This window comes from Triturus cristatus, chromosome 6 (assembly GCF_964204655.1).
Source record: "Triturus cristatus chromosome 6, aTriCri1.1, whole genome shotgun sequence".
Taxonomy (NCBI): domain Eukaryota; kingdom Metazoa; phylum Chordata; class Amphibia; order Caudata; family Salamandridae; genus Triturus; species Triturus cristatus.
Window position 1 is genome coordinate 1,154,755,596 of NC_140589.1, and position 19,646 is coordinate 1,154,775,241.

Consider the following 19,646-nt stretch of genomic DNA (forward strand, 5'->3'; position numbering starts at 1 on the left):
TAGAATGTGGCTTCTGGCCAAAAGCAGCTGAGATGTCAAGACCCAGTTCTCCCTTTTTAAGCAGAATCTGCCAATTTTATATCATCAAGACCCTCAGCTAACAGGAATAGGAAAGGCTTGCTTTTCCATCCTATGTTTTTTAAGATATTAACTTTTCCCCCCTCTACATATTTTCCGGAGAGGGGATTTGGCCTGGTCAATGCACTGCAGTTCACAAGTCACAAAGACTTGCACCAAGATAACCTTCCTATCTTTTCACTCATCAATCCAGTCATTTCTGGAATCCAGTCAGCCATTACTGATTTCAACAATAAATATTTATGTCAACATTAGCATGCAATTAGTGTGAATTTGGGCTTACTTGCATATTCATGGTTCTATACCGAAAATGGCATTGGGGCGGCACTCGATAACTGTTTGCTGGCAGTAGCACCCAGACTATATTTACATGACAAGGCATCTTCATATCATGTACTGAGTTGCAGTGCTTGCATGATGTTGGGCTTTTTTATACCCAGTCTTTCTTGACTCCAATTCCATGTTTTTCTTTTTCCATCATCATCCCTTCCTCTTATTTCATTTTTTTTTTTTTAATTTTTTTATTTTATGCCGTCAGGTACAAACAAACATACAGATAAAGAAGTAGATACATTAGGATTCAATCTTATAGCAGTCAAAAATTAATAAAATCAAACATAAATAGGAAGCAAAAAAAAATAAATGAAGCATAGATGAGCCATAAATCAATTTAACCATTTCACTTTCAAATCTTCTCTTATCCCCTTTACCCTATTCCTGTCCTCTCCTCCAACTCATCACGACTTCTTTCTAACCAATTAATAACTGGGGCCCAGATCTTATCCCCTTTTTTCCTAGCTCGAAGGCCCTTGTTTTTATATAAAGCCATTTCCATATTGTATATATTCAGTAAGCGATACAGCCAATGTGCATATACCGGTGGCTCCATATCTTTCCACGCCGTGGCTATTAGTAGCCTAGCGACTGCTATTGAAACAAAGACAAAATCCCGATGTATCGATGTTAGACTAATTCAAGTATCATATCCCAAAAGCATCAATGGCGCACTTATTTCGATTGTATAGTTGATCGATTCATACCAGAAAGTTTCTATACCCTTTTTCAACGGCATCAAAGTTTTACATGCATAAAACATATGAGTAATGTCCGCTGGACTATGTTGACATCTAGGGCATTGATCATTGTCTCGTTTACCCCATCCGTAAAGTTTTGCTGGTGTATAATATAAATTAAAGAGGGTTTTATAATGTTGGGCCTGAAGGTTAGTAGCCATAAAAATATTCTCACTCAGCTTTAGTGACATGTCTACATCTATATCATCATCCCCTAATTTGGATGCCCACTTTATCTCTGTTTTTTCCAAATCATCGGGTATTGTTTCCATTAGTATTTTATAGAGCACTCCAATCCTCTCTTTTTCCCGATATATCATTTCCATTAGCGGTATTACTCTGAGACTCTGCTGTTTCCTGACTTGATTCTTAATACATCCCCTTATTTGGATATATTTAAAATATGATCTGTTATTGATCTTAAACTTCTGCGCCAGTTCCTGAAACGGTAATATGTCTAAATTATCGTTAAGTAGGTCCTCAATTCTCTGAATACCTACCTGTGCCCACTCTCTTGCCATATTATCCATGAGCTCAGGTGGAAATATCGTAGTTCCCCACAATGGAGTATATCTATTACATTTTGAAATATTCATAATCTTGCTTATTTGGTTCCATATCGTTCTGGCAGCTTTCAAGCATTTAGAATGCTTTTTTTATAATATTTAGGTTCTAATCGTCTGAGGAGGAGCGCTACTGCTTCTTTCCCCACTATAAGTTGATATATGGATGGGAGATCGTCCTCACCCACATCGCTATCTGTACCCAACAAAACACCAATTTCTTGCAAAAAAGTCGACAGATAGTAATAATATAAATTTGGGGCAGCCCACCCCCCTCTCTCTCGTGGGAGAGTCATTGTCCGCATCGTCCGTCTTGTTTTTTGGTAACTCCAAATAAAATTGGAAAACATTGAATTCATTCTCTGGAATGTGCTAAATGATAGTTCTAATGGAATTGCTCGAAATAAATACAAAATTCTAGGAAAGATCTTCATTTTTAACACATTTACTCTGCCCACTATCGTTAAATGTAATTTATCCAATCTACGAAGCTCAGAGGATATATCCGATAATATTGGGTCAATATTGTTTGCCCATAATGTATCCAGATCAGACCCAATCTTCACCCCAAGGTAGGTTGCAGTTTCTATCTGGCGGTGGTCTTGTAAGCTTATTGATCTAGTGGAGATTATCTGCGTCTTCCCTTTATTGAGACAATAACCAGATCTATTTCCAAATTCCTCCGCCAGTCTTTCAACTTCTGCTATTGCTGTGATTAGATTTGGTGTAACTACAGCAATATCGCCGGCATATGCAAGTATTTTTGTCTCATATCCATTGGTTTTATAAGGTTCAATCACAGAATTCTCTATTATCTGATTGATAAATGGATCCAGATATATAGCAAATAGGATTGGGGAGCATGGACAGCCTTGCCGGGTACCCCTTGCCACCTCTATCGGACCTGATGCCGTTCCCATCATTTGTAATCTAGCATAAGGTTGACGATACATTGCCTGAATGGCTGTTATCAATTTAGGGCTGATCCCTCGCTCCGCTAATGCCTCCCAGAGATATTGCCACATCACTCTGTCAAATGCCTTCTCGGCATCCAAGAGAATCACTGCCAGTTCACCCCACCCTCCCGCGGCTATATCTAGCAAGGATATTATTCATCTAATATGATCCGTTGTTCCCCTTTCTGGCACAAAGCCGTGTTGCCAGGGTGAGACCAAACTGGCAATAATTCTCTGGAGCCGAGTTGCTAGAATCTTAGAGTATATTTTGGCATCTGACTTTATCAATGAGATGGGCCGATAAGAACCTGGTGCTGCAGGTGGTTTTCCCTTCTCATGAAATATAATTATATCTGTTTCCTTCCATGTATTGGGGGGAATCCCACGATATTGAACATCTAAAAACAGATCATGAAGAAAAACTGCCAGATCACCATGAAGCAATTTATATAACTCTATCGGAATTTTGTCTGGGCCAGCGGCCTTCCCTGAAGATAGTGAATTTATGGCTAGAAGCGTCTCTTCCAACGTAATCTCTTCTTCTAATTCCAAACGTATAGCTGGGTCTAATTGTTTAAGCTGTAGATATTCCCCTTCCGTTATTAAGTTGTTATCACAAGGATCTTGTTGATATAATTTAGTATAATATTGTTTAAAGACCTCCATTATCTTAACAGGGGCAGTTTCAACTTGTCCTTCCAAATTTTTTATTTCTTTTATATTACTTCTGGTGGCCTTTTGTCTAGTTCATAGAGCCAGAAGTCTACCTGCCTTTTCCCCATATTCGTACATCTGGCTACGGTATGTTTGGTATGTCTGAGCTGTCTGCTTGTGAAACACGTTATTAATCTTTGACTTGCCTATCATTATCTGGTTTTTAATGGTCATTAATCTATACGTCTCCCCCAGCCCCTGAGATTGCAATTTAGTATATTCCGTTTCTAGCTGTGCTAAATTAGTCATTAAAGAGGTGATCTGGTTTTTCCATAGTTTCCGCTGTTGCCCCACATAGCTTATTATTTCGCCCCTCAAGCACCCTTTATATGTATCCCATACAATTGTTCGCGAAGCACTATATCGGTTTATTTCAAAGAATCCTCTAGTCCATTTTTAAATATACTTTATAAACTTATCATCTGACAGTAATTTCCTATCAAACGACCAGGAGTGGGATTCTCTTTCCAAAGTCTGACCTCTAATTTTTAGCATAAGTGGATTGTGATCTGAGAAGATACAAGGCAATTTATTGATCTCAGCTTCCCCCAGTAAATTGGCAGACACCAAAAAATGATCTAAACGAAAGTGTTTTTGATGCGGATAGGAAAAATAAGCATATCCTGGATCAATATCTTTTTTATATTCCCATACATCTATCAAACCATGACTGAGCTTAAAGTTGTTTAGTGCCTGATGTACCCGTGGTTTACGTCCTTTATACTTTTCCCCCACTGCCTTTGAGCTATCGATATGTATATTAAAATCGCCACATACTATTAGTGGGGTTGACCAAGTAGCAAGCTCTAATTCTAACTCCTCCCAGAGTTCTGGATCGTCTTGATTTGACGCATAGATAGACACAATTGTTACCCCAGTGCCTAGTGTTATGATAGCCCATCTACCCCATTTGTCTGTCAAAGTCCGTTTAATAATACCTACTCGACGCTTAACAAAAATAGCTACACCTCTTATCTTTGAAGTTTGTGAGGAGCATATTGCCAGATCATATCCTATTATCTGTAAACTATCTCAGTTGTTCCACGGAATATGGGTCTCCTGTAGACAGATAATTTCCGGTGTGATAAATCGAAAAAACTCAAACACTTTTAATCTCTTGGCTCTATCATTCAGGCCCGCAATATTAACTGAACAAATATGTATTTTATCCATACTTTACTATAAGATTACTCCATCTTAACATTTTACCATTCCAACTTTTATTTATCCCTTCCTTTTCTACATTTCTAATTCTGTTCAGCTTTGCGTACCTGATCTGGCGTTTCTTCCCCCTAGACCTCCCCCAACCCCCCTCCCCACCCTTGCATCCCTCCCAATCCTCCCAATCCTCCCTACCTCAACCCTACCCATGAAAGCCACTAGACCTTGGTCTAGTAATGATGTGTCAGCTCTATGTGTGATCCGAAAAGACCCCCTATTTCCTATTAGCCCCAAAAAAAAAAAACCACATTCCCTGAAAAAATGTCTTTTTTTTTTTCTTTCCTTCTTCTCCCCTTTTTGTCGGATTAATTATCCAAATTCACTTATTCATTTCTTTTTTTTTTGTTTTACACCTTCTCATATCATATCACCCTAAGTGAACTCTCAAGTTTTCCTGACTTTTTCCTAGCTTATCCATATATATCTAGTCTACTCTTTCTATGATTTATTTTTATTTATCTCCTCCAAAAATTCCTTAGCTTTAATTTCAGAGGTGAAAAAGCGAGTTCTATCTCCACTTATTATTTTAAGTTTTGCAGGATTCAGGAGAAATGCCTGAGCTCCCTTTTCCTGGAATGGTGTAATCATCTGTCGTAACCGCCAGCGTCTCTCCACTGTCACATGGCAAAAATCTGGCCTTGTAAAAAATTCCACATCCCCCATATGTCTCTTACAATCAGGCCTTGCTTTTTCGAAAACTATCTGACGTAAAAGATAGTTTCCAAAAAAAACTAGCACCGCGCGGGGTCTTGTATTAGAACTTGTCTGTGGTTTCTGATGTTTCTGACTCATCTGGACCCTATGTGCGCGTTGCACTTCCTGATCCCAATTCCACCCTTCGACCTCGGGGAATGCCTTAGCCAACAGTTCAACCATATAGGTTCTCATATCCACCGCCCCTTTGTCTTCTGGGATAACCATGAACCGCAGATTATTCCTACGCTGGCGGTTTTCCTGATCTTCGAGCTTCCATTGAATATCTACAAGTCTGGCTTCCTGAGCTGTAGTCTGCTGCTGTGTATTCATCAGCTCCGTCTCCATATTATTCGTTCTAGCCTCGAGATCTGTTAGTCGGTCCGAGATCTCTGTACACACTTTGGCAATTTTGCGGACTGATCCTTGGATTTTCCGTATGGCTGCCTGGGATCGCCTATTGTCTTGTTTGGATTCCTCCCTATGTGCCATAACCGACTGCAATATTGCGTCCATGGTTGATAGAGGTACTGATTCCGTATTGGCGGTTGTCTCAGAATTACCCCCCACCAACTGACTAGTGGATGCATAATCCCAGTTTAAATCTTGCGTTCCCCTTTTTTTTTTTATTACAGCTACCAGAGATTTAGCTGGCCTACGTATCGTTGTTGTGGAGTCTCTACCGCTAGTTTCTCTACCACTTGTATTATGTGGGCTTTCACTATCGCCTTCGACCTCACTGCTACTACCACTTATAGATTGGGCCGACTCCACCAGTGACTCTGTGTCTTCGGAGAGGGGATAGTAGTAATCTGTCATCTCGATGTCCGTCTCCTTCCCTTGTTGTTATCTCCGTAATAGCTGCTGTGGTCGTAATTGAGATGGATTATCCGGTGCTATTATGGTTGTATCCTTTAGCTTATGGGGGGTGTGGGAGCTTGGGTTGATTTCACCTTTATCCAAAAATGTCAGGTTTCCCTTTTTGAATTGATCACAATCACGATCATGGCCCTTAGCTTGCTTGCCTTTTACCCCCCGCTGCTGCTGTTGTATTAGCTGGCTTCCTTCTACTGTATCGATTTCCTCGTCAGATAAGGCAGCATTAATTTTGCCCACTGCTACCTCCTCCTGATGATTATCCAGAATCCCACCGTCCATCACATCGCTCCCCACATTAGTGTCATTCTCTCCTTGAGGGGCTAGAGGTATAGTAGGCACATCCATATTGCCCCCCCCAGTAATCACCAAATCCGCTATATCCATTGTCCGCTCTTGTCTAGCATTTTGACTAGCAATGTCCTTTTCCACCATTCCCTGTCCTTCCTTCCTGGCACCGCTGATCTGCCCCTTCTCACCATGTTTGATCTCCTTTGTTTGCCTCTCCCGGCTCTTCGTCAGCAGTTCCATTACAGTGGGGCCGGTTGGTGGCTGCTGGGGCGTTCTCCTTCCCGAGCAATCCTTCCGGGTTGAATTCTGTCTGAGCCGTCCCGGGGGACATGCCTCATCTCCTCCTGCAGCCGCGTCAACCTCCGGCCTCCGGACAGATTTCACTGCTAAACTGCTGGCCTTTCCCGGGAGAGGAGGAGGAGTATCATCAGCTGGGTCCTTGGCAGCTGCTTTCATCCTTGGTTTGGGTTTCATCTCCTCGTGTTCCGTGCAGCGTTGCTCCACCGAAAGTCCTCCCTGGTCACTGCTCCGCTCTCTGCTCGTGTCGACTCCAGAGGTCACCACACGCCAGACTTGCCAGCAGGTAAAAGCCGAGGCTATGTTGCAATAGTTAATCCGTTCACTTCTGTTGTCAAGGGCTAAATTCTTGCAAAGGCCATACATCTCCAAGGTTCTCCGAGATACATTGTGATATTCGTTTTTTTTTCCGCAGCGAGGGGTCACTGGATCACATCATAGAGCTACGGCAGTCTAACCCTAGGCTGCCGCCATCTTCGGCTTCATTTCAATCCTTCCTCTTATTTCAAGTTCATCTGAAAAAGTGATTTCTACCCAAGAGACATCTCCAGAAAGGGGCAGAGATCTTATTTTTTACACTACCCTTCATGCATTTCGTGCACTGTGGAGTTTGTGGTGGAGGCATTTCTGCTCCCTGCTTGATTGCACCTTCCCTGGCTGCTCTCCCACCCTGGTTCTGGTGGATTGCTGTGGGGGAATATAGGTAAGCAACGCTCTGAATTGGAGCTTCTTGTGAATTAACAAATGTGCTGAGAACTGTGACTGCCGCGTGGCAGAACTCACTCCCAAACACACATTTTGTCCCAGGGATGGATTTGGATGCAACAGAAAATGTGCGCACATTTAGTGCATTTGTACATTCTTTTTGTGACTTACCCTAAGTGTCAAAGGCACATTTTTGCATATTTGCGCCAGTCCAACTCAGGGAAAATGTTTTATTAACTGGACCCAGAGCCCCCACTTTTCTTTAACAAAGTCTATTTCATAACATTGTGCAACCGTACAAAACGACCTCACTGAAATGTCTGAGATGAGTGTAGAACATTCGTGTAGAGTAGTGAACTGAAAATGCATTAAAATGATACTGTTTTGCACCAAATCTCATTTTCGGATGAAACCACCAAGCTTGACTATTTTAAATCAGAAAGTTTGTGGTTAGGTCCTAAGAGCCTCATTTACAAGCCCATTGCGCCGCCGGGGGCACCACTTTCTAGACGCACCAGCGGTGCAGTGTGCTTTCCCATATTTACAAGGCCCTGCATGACTTTTCATGTCCTTGTAAATACGAGCCCCTTTCAAAAATTACTCTGTGTGTAAGGGGCATTCCATGTGTGTTCCCACGCAGCATCCATAGAACTTGGCACATTCCTAGATTGACAACGTTTTGTAAAGCTGGGAATGTGTCAGAATCCTACGCCTCCGTAAGGGAGGCATAGGAGTGGCGCTATAAGGACAAACACTTGTATTGCCCCTGGTTTTTCCCTCTTTCTATGTGTGCTGCTTTCTGCAGCATGCATAGAAAGAGGAAAATGCCTTTTGAAGATTGTTTTTGTGCAGGAAGGTATTCCTTCCTGCACAAAGACAATCATCCCCCGCTACGCAGGCACCCTTGCAACATGACGCAAAGGTGTTTGCATTGGCGCTCGGCTGCTTTTTGTGTGCCAGCACAGGAATGTGCTGAATCTTGTATCTATGGCAAATTCCTGCCCTTTTCTTTTGACGCAGGGCAGCACAGCAGGAATGCTCGCTGCTCCACTGTGTCAAAAAATTGTAAATGGGCCTTTTTTGTTCCTAAGACAGATAGGGTGGAATGGAACTAGCACATGCTTTTATGCATTAATATCCCTCCACTTAATTACTACTAGTTCAGTTTTCTGCATTCGGATTTACCAGGCGTGGAAGAACCTGGCATACTTTTTCTGGCTGGTAAAATAGGCAGGAAAGTCGCATGTGACTTTAGCTGCAGCATCATTCAAGTCTCATTCTGCTTTTATGTAACTGAAGGAATCATACAGTGCTTTTACCTGCTAGAACAATATGTTTCCTTCCCTCTACTACCCTTCCTGCCCCATACACTGTCCCCTGTATAGTTCTCACCTGCTCACCTAGCAGGTGGTGACTGTAAGTAGTAAAGCTGCATAGAGTAGGGAATTACATGTGGTTTAAGGACCTTAAACAACTGTACGACACAGTAATTCCCCCTTTCCTGGGATTTTACTCGTAAATGCGCAGTTGTGTGTTGGATTTCCCTGGCAGAAATGTTAATATCACATGTGGTTTTCCCAAACACCTAGTACCATGCAGCTCAGAACCAGGGCCTAAGCTATTAGTAACCATGAATCACTACTTCATGTGCCCTTCCCATGAAAATGGAGGCAAAGCATCCAAGGTCAGCACATTCTGTCCTGGCACAAGTCTGCTGCTCGCCTTTTAGCAGGGTGTGATGCATGGTGCCAAGGACACTAGTGAGGGGCAGCATTGCCAGTACAAAACAGACCATCTTATCTTTCACCACTTAGCCTATTTGAAATAATAAAACACTACGGGGCAGATTTACAAACCCCTTGCGCCACTTTTGCGTCACTTTTAACGTGGGAAAAGTGACGCAAAAGTGGCGCAAGGGGCTTGTAAATCTGCCCATGTTAAAAGTGACGCAAAAGTGGCGCAAGGGGCTTGTAAATCTGACCATGTTAAAAGTGACGCAAAAGTGGCGCAAGGGGCTTGTAAATTTGCCCATGTTAAAAGTGACGCAAAAGTGGCGCAAGGGGCTTGTAAATATGCCCCTTCATATCCAAATGAGCACATGGGTAAAATGCCTGAGTCAAGGCTCATTTTAGAGGCCAATAACATTTTCTGAGGAAGAATTTTCTCCACCAAACTCAGGTGAGCTTTTGTAGTTTCTCTTTGATTCAGTGCCCAGTGTAAATTTGAGTAACATTGTAATAAGTATGAACTAGAAGCTTTACCAATACCTGTAACCCAAAAAATCATGCTAATAAAGGATTATTGAACTGGAATAATTTGCAATGCAATACCCTGTACCATCTTCACACCTAGTTTTGAATGAATATCAGCTGGGAGGGTGAGCCTGACTTTCAAACAAGTGTGTATCTGAGGGAGTTGCTTTCCAACCATAAAGAAAGCTCCCCCCAAGACTGCTGAACTTTGAATGCTGAGCTACTTGGCAGCAAATACTTTACTCGGCGGCACGGAAGTCGAATGCAGAGGATTTTTGGACTTTTTTGAACCACCGTGACGTGACATTTCGCCACACCTTCATATTAAGTAATAGTGATGAACTGAATTTCTTGACATTTTATACGATGGAACTCATATCTAGACTGTTTTTAAGACTTGTGCTGAATATTTTGAACTCTGTGTTCAACAATGTCTTGCTGACCCTCACACAATTTTGGAAAAAAGAGTCAAAAAAGCTCCTTTATCTTCTCCATCTCCCATTTGGTCGCTCTCCATTAAACCATTTTTAGTTTTATTTACAGATTTCCTTCATGCTATATTTATGTGGAGGTGCAATGTGATTTCTACTGGCGTTTCCTCGGCCTCCCGCGCTGTGTAATGAAACGCACATTAAAATTACGCGCACACTTTTTTACACATACCACTTTCTATAGCAGTTTTTTCCTTCGGTGGCAGTATTTGCTGTGCTCGCAAACCACTTTAATTCGACAGCAGGAGGACTACGTGATCAAGACATTCAATTGATTGAACATTAAATGTCCAAAGCCAGTAAGATAGCTCAGTGGGTTGAACAATCATTGTTAAGATCTGTGCCTGATCTGAAATTGGTGGGTTTGAATTTGGCCAAGCTGATACAGGCTTTCAGCCTTCTGATGCCGGTAAAATAAGAACCGATTTCAATAGAGCAATTACACTGTATATACGATTGATCTTTTTAAAGCACTTTATGTTACAGAGCTATATGAATAAAACATTTTTATTTGGTGGGTCCAGCCCACATGCCCTTTATTCGAACATTGCAAGTCTTATAAAAACACACTGATGGAGGGAAACAGATTCATTTTGATAAAGAACATATGAGTGGGGATCTTACTTTCTCTTTAGTTATATAAGCTGAAGTTTTCGGCTTGAACATGTCTTTCTAGAAGAAAGCTCAATATTTTTCTGTGAGTACACAAGTGATGTCGTGGTGACTTTGACATTTCTCATAATGATAGAGCTGTACCATCCCTACTGTGCAGCAAATGTGGATAAAAACATACTACAGAGAGAGGCCAAGGCAGCAAGCCATTTACAAACTTGTACAGAACCTTTTAACTAGTTAATTGAGTTAAAGGAGAAGGCAAAGAGGAAGCATGATTTTAGTGTGAAATCCTCTTTGTAATGTTTGAAAGCCCTAATGTGAACCAATTTGAATCCCGCCATATTTTTCTTTTCAATATAAGTTAAAAATCCTGAGGATTAACAGCAGTTTAGGTATATTTTAGGGGATAAAATGCTACATTTTGAGATATGTGTGACTAGTGGTACATAATTTTGTCAAACCAAAATTTCCCTTGATACTTTTTTATTTTTTTTAACTAATGGCTACTGAAATTGTTGACGTTGAGCAATTCAGGATAGTAGTTAGTATGCCCTATATATTCTTCTCATGTTACTCCTTCACTTGCCTATTTACTCACCACGCGTGTTTGCGTACTCCTCTTGAACATAATGCTTATGATGGTGTTTTACTACAGAACAATGCCATTTCTTCACAAATCATATGTGGCATGGCCCAGGTCTAGTTAGAAATGTTCACAATGTTTGGCCTAACGTGCCTCAAGCTTATTATCAAACATCAACTCTGTCTGCATGCCCATTCTGTTGTTGGTCTCTTTTCTGAAAGACACTTCAATTAGTGTGGAATGTTATAATGCATTTAGTAACAAGGCTGCACGCCTACAGGTTTCATCATCATTGTTAAACATTCAATCTAACAACCTTGCCCCAGCCCAAACAAGTGACAGAGTGGCACATACCTTCACCTATTTACCACAGTAATCACACATTATCTAATGTTATCACATGGCAGAAAATGTGCATTCAGAGGAAATTTTGTTTCAGAATTAGTTTACAGATAATAGAAGGAATATGAATGAGTTTTAACTACAACACTCCCAAGGACACTGCTTACAATGGAAGCCAGTAACTCATCCTACAAACATTATGTGTAGAAGATTCTCTGCGTTAACAAAAATCAGGCTTTAGACCAATATACAATTACTAACATGGGCAAGACTCAGGGCAGGAGTAATTCACTTTATATACTTGACACCAGGAACTGCTGCCTGCTAGTCCTTTTGATTTTACCAGCACCTTTCAATGAAAATATTTTCAAAATACTATTTGCAGGGTTAGATCGAGATCAAAAATAGGCCCAGGAGCTCTAAAAAAAGAGGCCCACATTTGCGGATTGCACTTTTTCACAAAAAACTTTTTCAGTATTTTAAGTATAATGAAAAGCAGGAGGGGGTGGGTGGGTTCTCTAAAAGAGGCATTTTTTCTTAACTTCACTGAGATAAAAAAAAGCAAATGTTGCTAGGATCTTTTGTGCACGGATTAGTTAAAACTGGTGAACAATATCTGAATATGAGTGAGGTCACTTCTGCGCAGACCCCTGCTCCTCCTCAAGGTGCATACATTAATGGGCCGGCCCAGCGAGAGACTGACACCTCCGCCCCTTTGGTATAAGGGAAGTAACAGAGGCCCATCTGCCTATGGAAAGGCCGCTTCAGCCCCAATTGGGTTGCTGGGGCATGTGAACAGAACAGACCCCCCCAAATGGACCACCACGCTGCCCAAAAAAGCATCCCACAGCTGCGTCTCCGATACCAGCCCATTGCCTATTGCCCGAGTGCCCGCCTGCCCAATCCAATCCTGACTACCTGAATACCTGAACAACTGCATATCTGGTTTTCTTCCCACCTAACAAACTGGCCTGAACGAGGAAGATAGGCAAATCTATCTCATGCCAAATTTAGCAAAAAAATCTATTTTAAGTGGCTTAAGTTTTATGCGGTGGTACTGTATCCTTTTTCCAAGCCTGGTATCTTTCAAAGTATCACCTCGATAAAAGATTAAACCTATGTATTCATGCTAGCAAAGCGGTCAAGGACATGTAATTTCAGCCGAAACGCTTGTAAGGAATAAAACTGTTCCACACTAATAAAATCTCAAGATTATCTTCCTGGCCAATACTTTATTACTGAAACTCCAAACTAGTGATAATTCATATATGCATCTAACCCGAACAAAAGGTTTCCTTACATAGTGTAGTACAGCTAGTCTCCCATATAAACAATAAAATTACATGACCCTCCACATTTTCACCAGTGGCTACCTATCACTTGAAGGAAAATATCCATAGCAGGGGCGTAACACAGGCCCCCGCGGTGCGGGGGGCCTCCAAGCTCCAGGGGGCCCCCTCAGCACAGGCGGCAGAGCTCCTGATTGAGCCCGGAGGGAGCCACTCCACGTGCCTTGCAGGGAGGCCCCCTCAAGTTTCGTTACGCCAGTGATCCATACAGAACAACCTGCCTGATACAAAAACTTTTAACAGGGATCTGCGGTAAAGCTTAAAGTTTCAGGTGGACTCAATTCTCTCGGCATGTCTGAGTTCTTCACCCTTAAAGATCCTGCTTTTAAGAAGCATGACATACTGGCCCAATAGTTATCTGACTGTGCACAGAAAGCAGGAAAATCTTCCCCTCTCTGACTCTGTGCACATGTCTCACTGCACATTCAAGAAACACCTAAAACACTATCTTTTCGAAAGACAGTTCCAAGTTGGGTCTCTGGATTCTTTCCTCTTCATTTCAGAGTAACAGTTCTCACTGCATATTTGTGCTAATTTACCAGTATTTTCAAATGACTTACCTATTATCATGAGTTTTTATATCTGTATGCCTCTTTAACTGTTCTAATCAATTTTATTTTTAACTATTATTTATTCATTTGGTTATGATTCTCCCAAATTTATCTTGCATATATTATTATATATAGAGGGTCAAGAGTTGTCTGTAGAAGAATGTGGTATCCATAGATTTTTATAATAATCTAATACTCTTATTTCATTTATGCTACTTAATTGTAATCTGTGAGGAGCTTTCTATTTTACATTTGTCCTGTATTTTCTTCTCTGTCATGCAAAGTACTTTTAGTACTTTTTAGGCCTTAATATCCTATACAAGTTTGAAAACATAACAGAAATATGAGGCGGTAGACCTGTGTGGTTGTAGGGCTAAATAACCATGCTAGTATTCATTAAATAGATGTGTACAAAAGCATGTACCTCCAGAGAGGAGACACATACAAAGTACCCAAAAATATAGCACAGTTTCTTCTTGTTTGTGGAAATATTCGCCTGTTTCATTCTTGCTACTACGAGTCGATAGGTTCTATCAGCCATTTTCAGTCCTGGAAGTCAAAGCCTGGAGTAAATACTCTCTTGTCTTATTCGGGTATTTGAAATGCAAGTCCAAACACAAAAGGTCATGTGTAATATTTCTGTGTTGCACAGCAACCAAAGATGCTGTGCTGACTTTTTTTCAACAGCAACAGCCTTAACCTTTAGACTTTTGTGGATCCCCACTGATTCACTACTGAAAGCCAAGAAATATAAATCAAACAAATGCACAGGTTATGAAATGCGGGATTTTGTTCACAGATAAAATATACAAAAATCAAAATGTTCATTTTAATTGAAAGGTTGGATCTATTCAAAATGTGGTTTTATTTCTAGTAGACAAAGCAATATGCTAGCCTCTTATAAACCCCTTTATCTTTTTTTGCTCTTAATGCATGTTCTGTTTTTGTCAGTGCATACCATTGCATACCATTGTTTCAATTGAAGCCACAAAGCATCCATACAAGATCCAGTTTGCTGAATTTACTCTGCTCCTACAAACAATGTTAAGGAGACCGTCTTAATTTTTAGCCTCTAATTTGTAGTTCCTTCAATTTTACAGAACATTTTAAAGTTTTCAATTACATTTTTTATGTACAGTTTTTCTTTTTTTAAGTTTAGAAAGCTTTATTAAATATCATAAGCCAAGTAAAACATCATTACAGAGAAAATCAAATGCAATGTGATAGAACAATAGAGTAAAATTGAAATCATACAATATTAACAAATGCCAATAGAGAAATAGGGAATATACTTAGAGGAAAAGCATTTTTAAAGGATGTATAGTTTTTCTTAATATACTAATGTTATTTAATATTCTAAACAGGTATGGACCCTCTGAGTGGTCATCACAGACCCCAAGGGATCTGCTTACCACATGTTAAGATCTGCTGCACCAGGAGGACAGAGCATCGCAGAGCAAAAACTACTATGATATTTTACTGCTGCTCTCTTCACCAGTACCGGAGCACAACAAGACTGCCTTGCACCACGCAAACACCTTTGCATTTTAGTGCAAAGGTGTTTAGTGTAGGTTTGGTACCGAAAAGATAAATTTCCAGTACAGAATACTGTACCTGGACAAATTTTAGAACTAGTCACACATTAGATGTGTTCTGTAAAGTGCAGCACACATGCAATGTTTGAAGAGTTTGGAGAAAAGAAAAGATCTCTTCATCATAATGCCTGCCTTGAGGAGGCTTTTTTTAGGCAAAAAGTCCCTTACTTATACCATTGTTACTAGGTAGGGCCAGTGACGGCCCGTGTAGGGCGTTTTACCGGGGCGGTCACGTGGCGCAGAGGAGGGGCAGGGTGGGGGGTTGAAAAATGCGGCAAACGGACGATTTCAGGTAAGTTACGAAAAAAATTAATAAAAAGAATTTCGTTGCACGCGCTGCATCGCATTTGGCGATGCAGCGCGCGCAACGAAATTCGTTTTATTATTTTTTTTCGTAACTTACCTGAACTCTGCCGTATGACGCATTTTGCAACCCCCCCACCCTGCCCCTCCTCTGCGCCATGTCACCGCCCCGGTAAAACGGCCTACACGGGCCGTCACTGGGTAGGGCTTAGAGCCAAAAGCCATAGGTGATAGTGTGGAACAGACCATATACCACCCAGGGAATGCGCCCTGGAGACAAAGTATTGCAAATTAGTGGAAAGTGTTGTTTGCTTTACTTTACAGATCACGTTCCACTGTAAATAAAGATTTGTGCTGGAAAGTAAATGCTTTACAAACCTTTTCACTAATTTGCCTGTACTTTTTGTGACTTTGCACCAGTGCAAAATGTTGATAAATCTACCTCATTGTTTTCAGCAAGACAAAACCAGGCTCACTTCTGCACAAATATATTTGAGAACTGCATTTTGGCTGCCAAGAAAAACAGACCTCATTTACAATCAGTGCGGGAATTAGCAAATATTTATTCTACAAATCTATAAATTGGAGGTCAAGATGTGGCAGAGGAAAGGGGATGGAGATATGAGGGGCGGAGCCTGAAAAGCAAAGTCTGGATTTCAACTTACACATTTATTTTAAAACAAATCTGGAAAACACAATTCTGAGAGAGTTCTATGTTTTGTCTGTCACCATGATCACAGATTTTTCTTTGATCAAAATGGGAAAGTGGGCTACTGCTTTTGACGTAGTCAATTGCAAAGGTAGTGGTATTTTTTAATAGGGAAGGCGCTCCTGGAAATATTCACTACAAATATCTATTGTGTATAAGGGTTTGGTATGGTGCTAAAAGGGGAGAGGAGAACCACCGAACTCTTGACGTAGATCATTTTGTTACTTCCAGTTCCTAAGGTGCAAGCCTTTTTACCAGCATCAAGGAGCTGTTTGCAAACTATAAATCATGGGGTTAGAGCCTCATTGCTTCTTTCTCAATAAGTTACTATTCTAAGATTGCAAAGAAGGGTTCCTTTGGGAAGTGATAAAGTCTTGTTAGTACAGACAACCACAATCACTGTGTTACATTGTATACCCCGACTTTGTATTTTCCCCATCCATTCCCTCTTATCATACAATCCCTACAAGTATGAATGATATGTGATTCCTAAACCTTATAATCCTCTTTGCCTTATGTGATATTTTCTGCACATTGATTTGCACATGTGTCTGAATTATTGTGCCTCTGTGATGAAAAAAGCGGTCTGACATCCTGCACTGAGATGAGTAGAGCTATGAAAGAATTGCATTAAAAGAAATAGTAGATGCCATTTAAATCAATATTTTTGTGAGATTACATATACAGACAGAAAAATCATGCATTCGTACAGTCAAGCACATCCCTCCCATTGGGAGTTGAACTCCTGCCTCCAAATCAAAGTTTCTCTTAAAAACTTGGGAAGTGATAAAAAGTTGTGTACTTTTGTTTCCATCTGTTGCATTGGCATATAGGTAGGCGTTAGGCTCCAGAGGGCACCCAGGCAGGATCATACTAGAACAAAAAGAAAGCTGATAGCCTTGTAAGTCAGGCTTTTGTTTTGGGCCCAGCAGCATGTTAAAATAAGAAAGGTCTCTCTCTATCTGCGGACGGAATGTACACAAAGTGAGGGCGCTACAGTATCAAAAAAATGATAACAGACCAAATACAGCAGGTTTACCTGGGTCTGCCCAGAGATATCTGCCAAAACTTGTATCGAGCGGGAGGGATCCCCCAACTTTCCAGTACTGTTTATAATTTAATTCAATGTCTCTGTACAGCAGGCTTGCAAAGCAGAACTCAAGACTTGCTTTACAAAAGAGGGACAAATGTGCATTGTGATGCCTGAAAAAAAGCTCGAGGCACAAAAGTACGAAAAAAAAACAATTGAAAGTAAGAGAGAGAATGGCGAAAGGCGAGAGAAGGGGTGGTGGAACATTAAGATCACTGTAGGCAGGTGCCTTGCTGTGGTACAGCAAAAGCCATAAGAGAGTGTCAAATTGAAATAAATTATTTATAAAAATTGAGAGCTGAAAGGGAAAACCCAAGAGGGACACCATTGATTACCATGGGAACTTCTTCAACCAGAGCTGAATGAGAGATCGAGAGAAGGAGAACAAAGATGAGGAGAGAGGCAAGTGAGGGATGAAAAATAGGCAACAAGACACAGGAATGACTGAGAGAGGAAGAGAGGAATGTCGGATAGAGAAGGAAACAGGAAGAGAGGCGAAGGACAGAGAGTAAAGAGGGGAAACGGCGAAGAAAAGAAGGAAAATATATTTCAAAACCAATCCATGCCAGTTATCGGTGCAGCAGAAGCCATTAAATACAGAATCTGGGGCAGAAAAAGAGAATTCCTTGTGAATGTTCGCACAAGAAGTGTTTTTTAGTCAGTTCGCAGCAGACACCACCTGAATGCCAAATACTTTGACTGTGCCCACCTAATCCCTCGCCTGTTAGGCTTAAATGGCTCTTCCAGCCATGGTATCCATTGATTCTTGCAGCACGTGTAAGCACTTTCCCCGTCTTTCTGTGGCGGCCCATCAAGCAGCCCCCACGCCAGTAAGTGTCTGCGGCACTTCATGATCGCCTCCTCACTCACATCATCGAAAAGCACATTCGCCCGTCACCATGGTTGCACGGCAAAGCTGTCAATTAAGAGCAGCGCCCGCCGATTATTCCTGACAAGAAAGGCTCCCTGTTGCAACGAAAACTGTATTCTAGTCTCAACATGGAGACGGCAGCGGAAAAGAAATCCCTCTCCCCTCACACTTCCCCACGCACGCCTACGTCAGACGCAGCCAGGCGCTACCAGAGCATTTCACATGCACGTGTGTCGGTAAAGTTTCGAAGACCCGCAGCGCCCTTACCTCTGTCAGCGTCCTGGCGACTCCGAGCTGGGCTGGAGGGGAAAGGAGCTCGGAGGCAACGGAGCGCCTCTAAACACACCAGAAAGACGGGGCCTGGGATGCCAGTGCCTTAAGTGACTCTAAACATGGTTTGCATAGCTGGATGGCAGCTTATCTATGCTTTTCTGCGTTCGCTTCCATACATGGATCTGTTCCCAACAGTAACTCCAAGCTGTCGAAAAGGAGATAGCTGGCAGCTTTCAGCTTCAGGCGACACATACACGATAAAAGAGGAAGCGAAGCCTTCCCGCGTGGCACCTTTTCTCGATTGCCTCTGCGTATTAGTCTCGCGGATGGGCTGGGAGTTGAGCAATACCTTTTGTCTCCAGACATTAACTCAGCAGTCAGTGTCTCTTCGGCCTGGATGAATTTAGCCCCAAGTTTTGAGAATCGATGAGCTTTATTTAAACCTCACGGAAACTAAAATCGGCTTCAAGGAGCAGAGCTGTAAGGTCAGAGTAATAACGAAGGTCAGTCAGTCAGTCAAAGATATGTTTATTTAGATCATAATCTTTAAACAATACAAAACAATTAGTGTAATTTAAAATTAATTCACATCAATCGCACTAAACGCAATCGTAATAACGAAGGAAATGACTTAAAGGCCTTTGTAGAGAAGAGAACAATTTTGAATTGCATTATTACATTATTATTACATTTTTATGAATTTAAATACCCTTTCCACTAATAATCACACATAACTCCTATTAATTAAAACTATCACTTAGAAACTGGAGTAAATGGAATACAGACATTAACTCAGCAGTCAGTGTCTCTTCGGCCTGGATGAATTTAGCCTCAAGTTTTGAGAATCGATGAGCTTTATTTGAACCTCACTGAAACTAAAATCAGCTTCAAGGAGCAGAGCTGTAAGGTCACAGTAATAACGAAGGAAATGACTTAAAGGCCTTTGTAGAGAAGAGAACAATTTTGAATTGCATTATTACATTATTATGAATTTAAATACCCTTTCCACTAACAATCACACATAACTCCTATTAATTAAAACTATCACTTAGAAACTGGAGTAAATGGTTTCATTAAGAGCAGAAGACTAATCGCAAAAGCCAACAATAATCACTGAAGCATACAGTTCGGGTCTTATTGATGGCATTTTGGCAT

At 41.2% G+C, this 19,646-nt stretch overlaps 1 protein-coding gene across 5 annotated transcripts in view; it reads right to left on the reverse strand.

Annotated features, from left to right (window-relative positions):
* SLC8A1 (solute carrier family 8 member A1) overlaps positions 1–18,588 on the reverse strand; it is a 1,275,220-nt gene extending 1,256,632 nt beyond the window's left edge. For all 5 annotated transcript variants that reach the window (XM_085612083.1, XM_085612080.1, XM_085612082.1 and 2 more), the window contains exon 1: positions 18,486–18,588. The gene's annotated coding sequence lies outside the window, so the exon portion shown is untranslated. The remainder of the gene's footprint in view (positions 1–18,485) is intronic.
* Between the last annotated feature and the right edge of the window lie 1,058 nt (positions 18,589–19,646).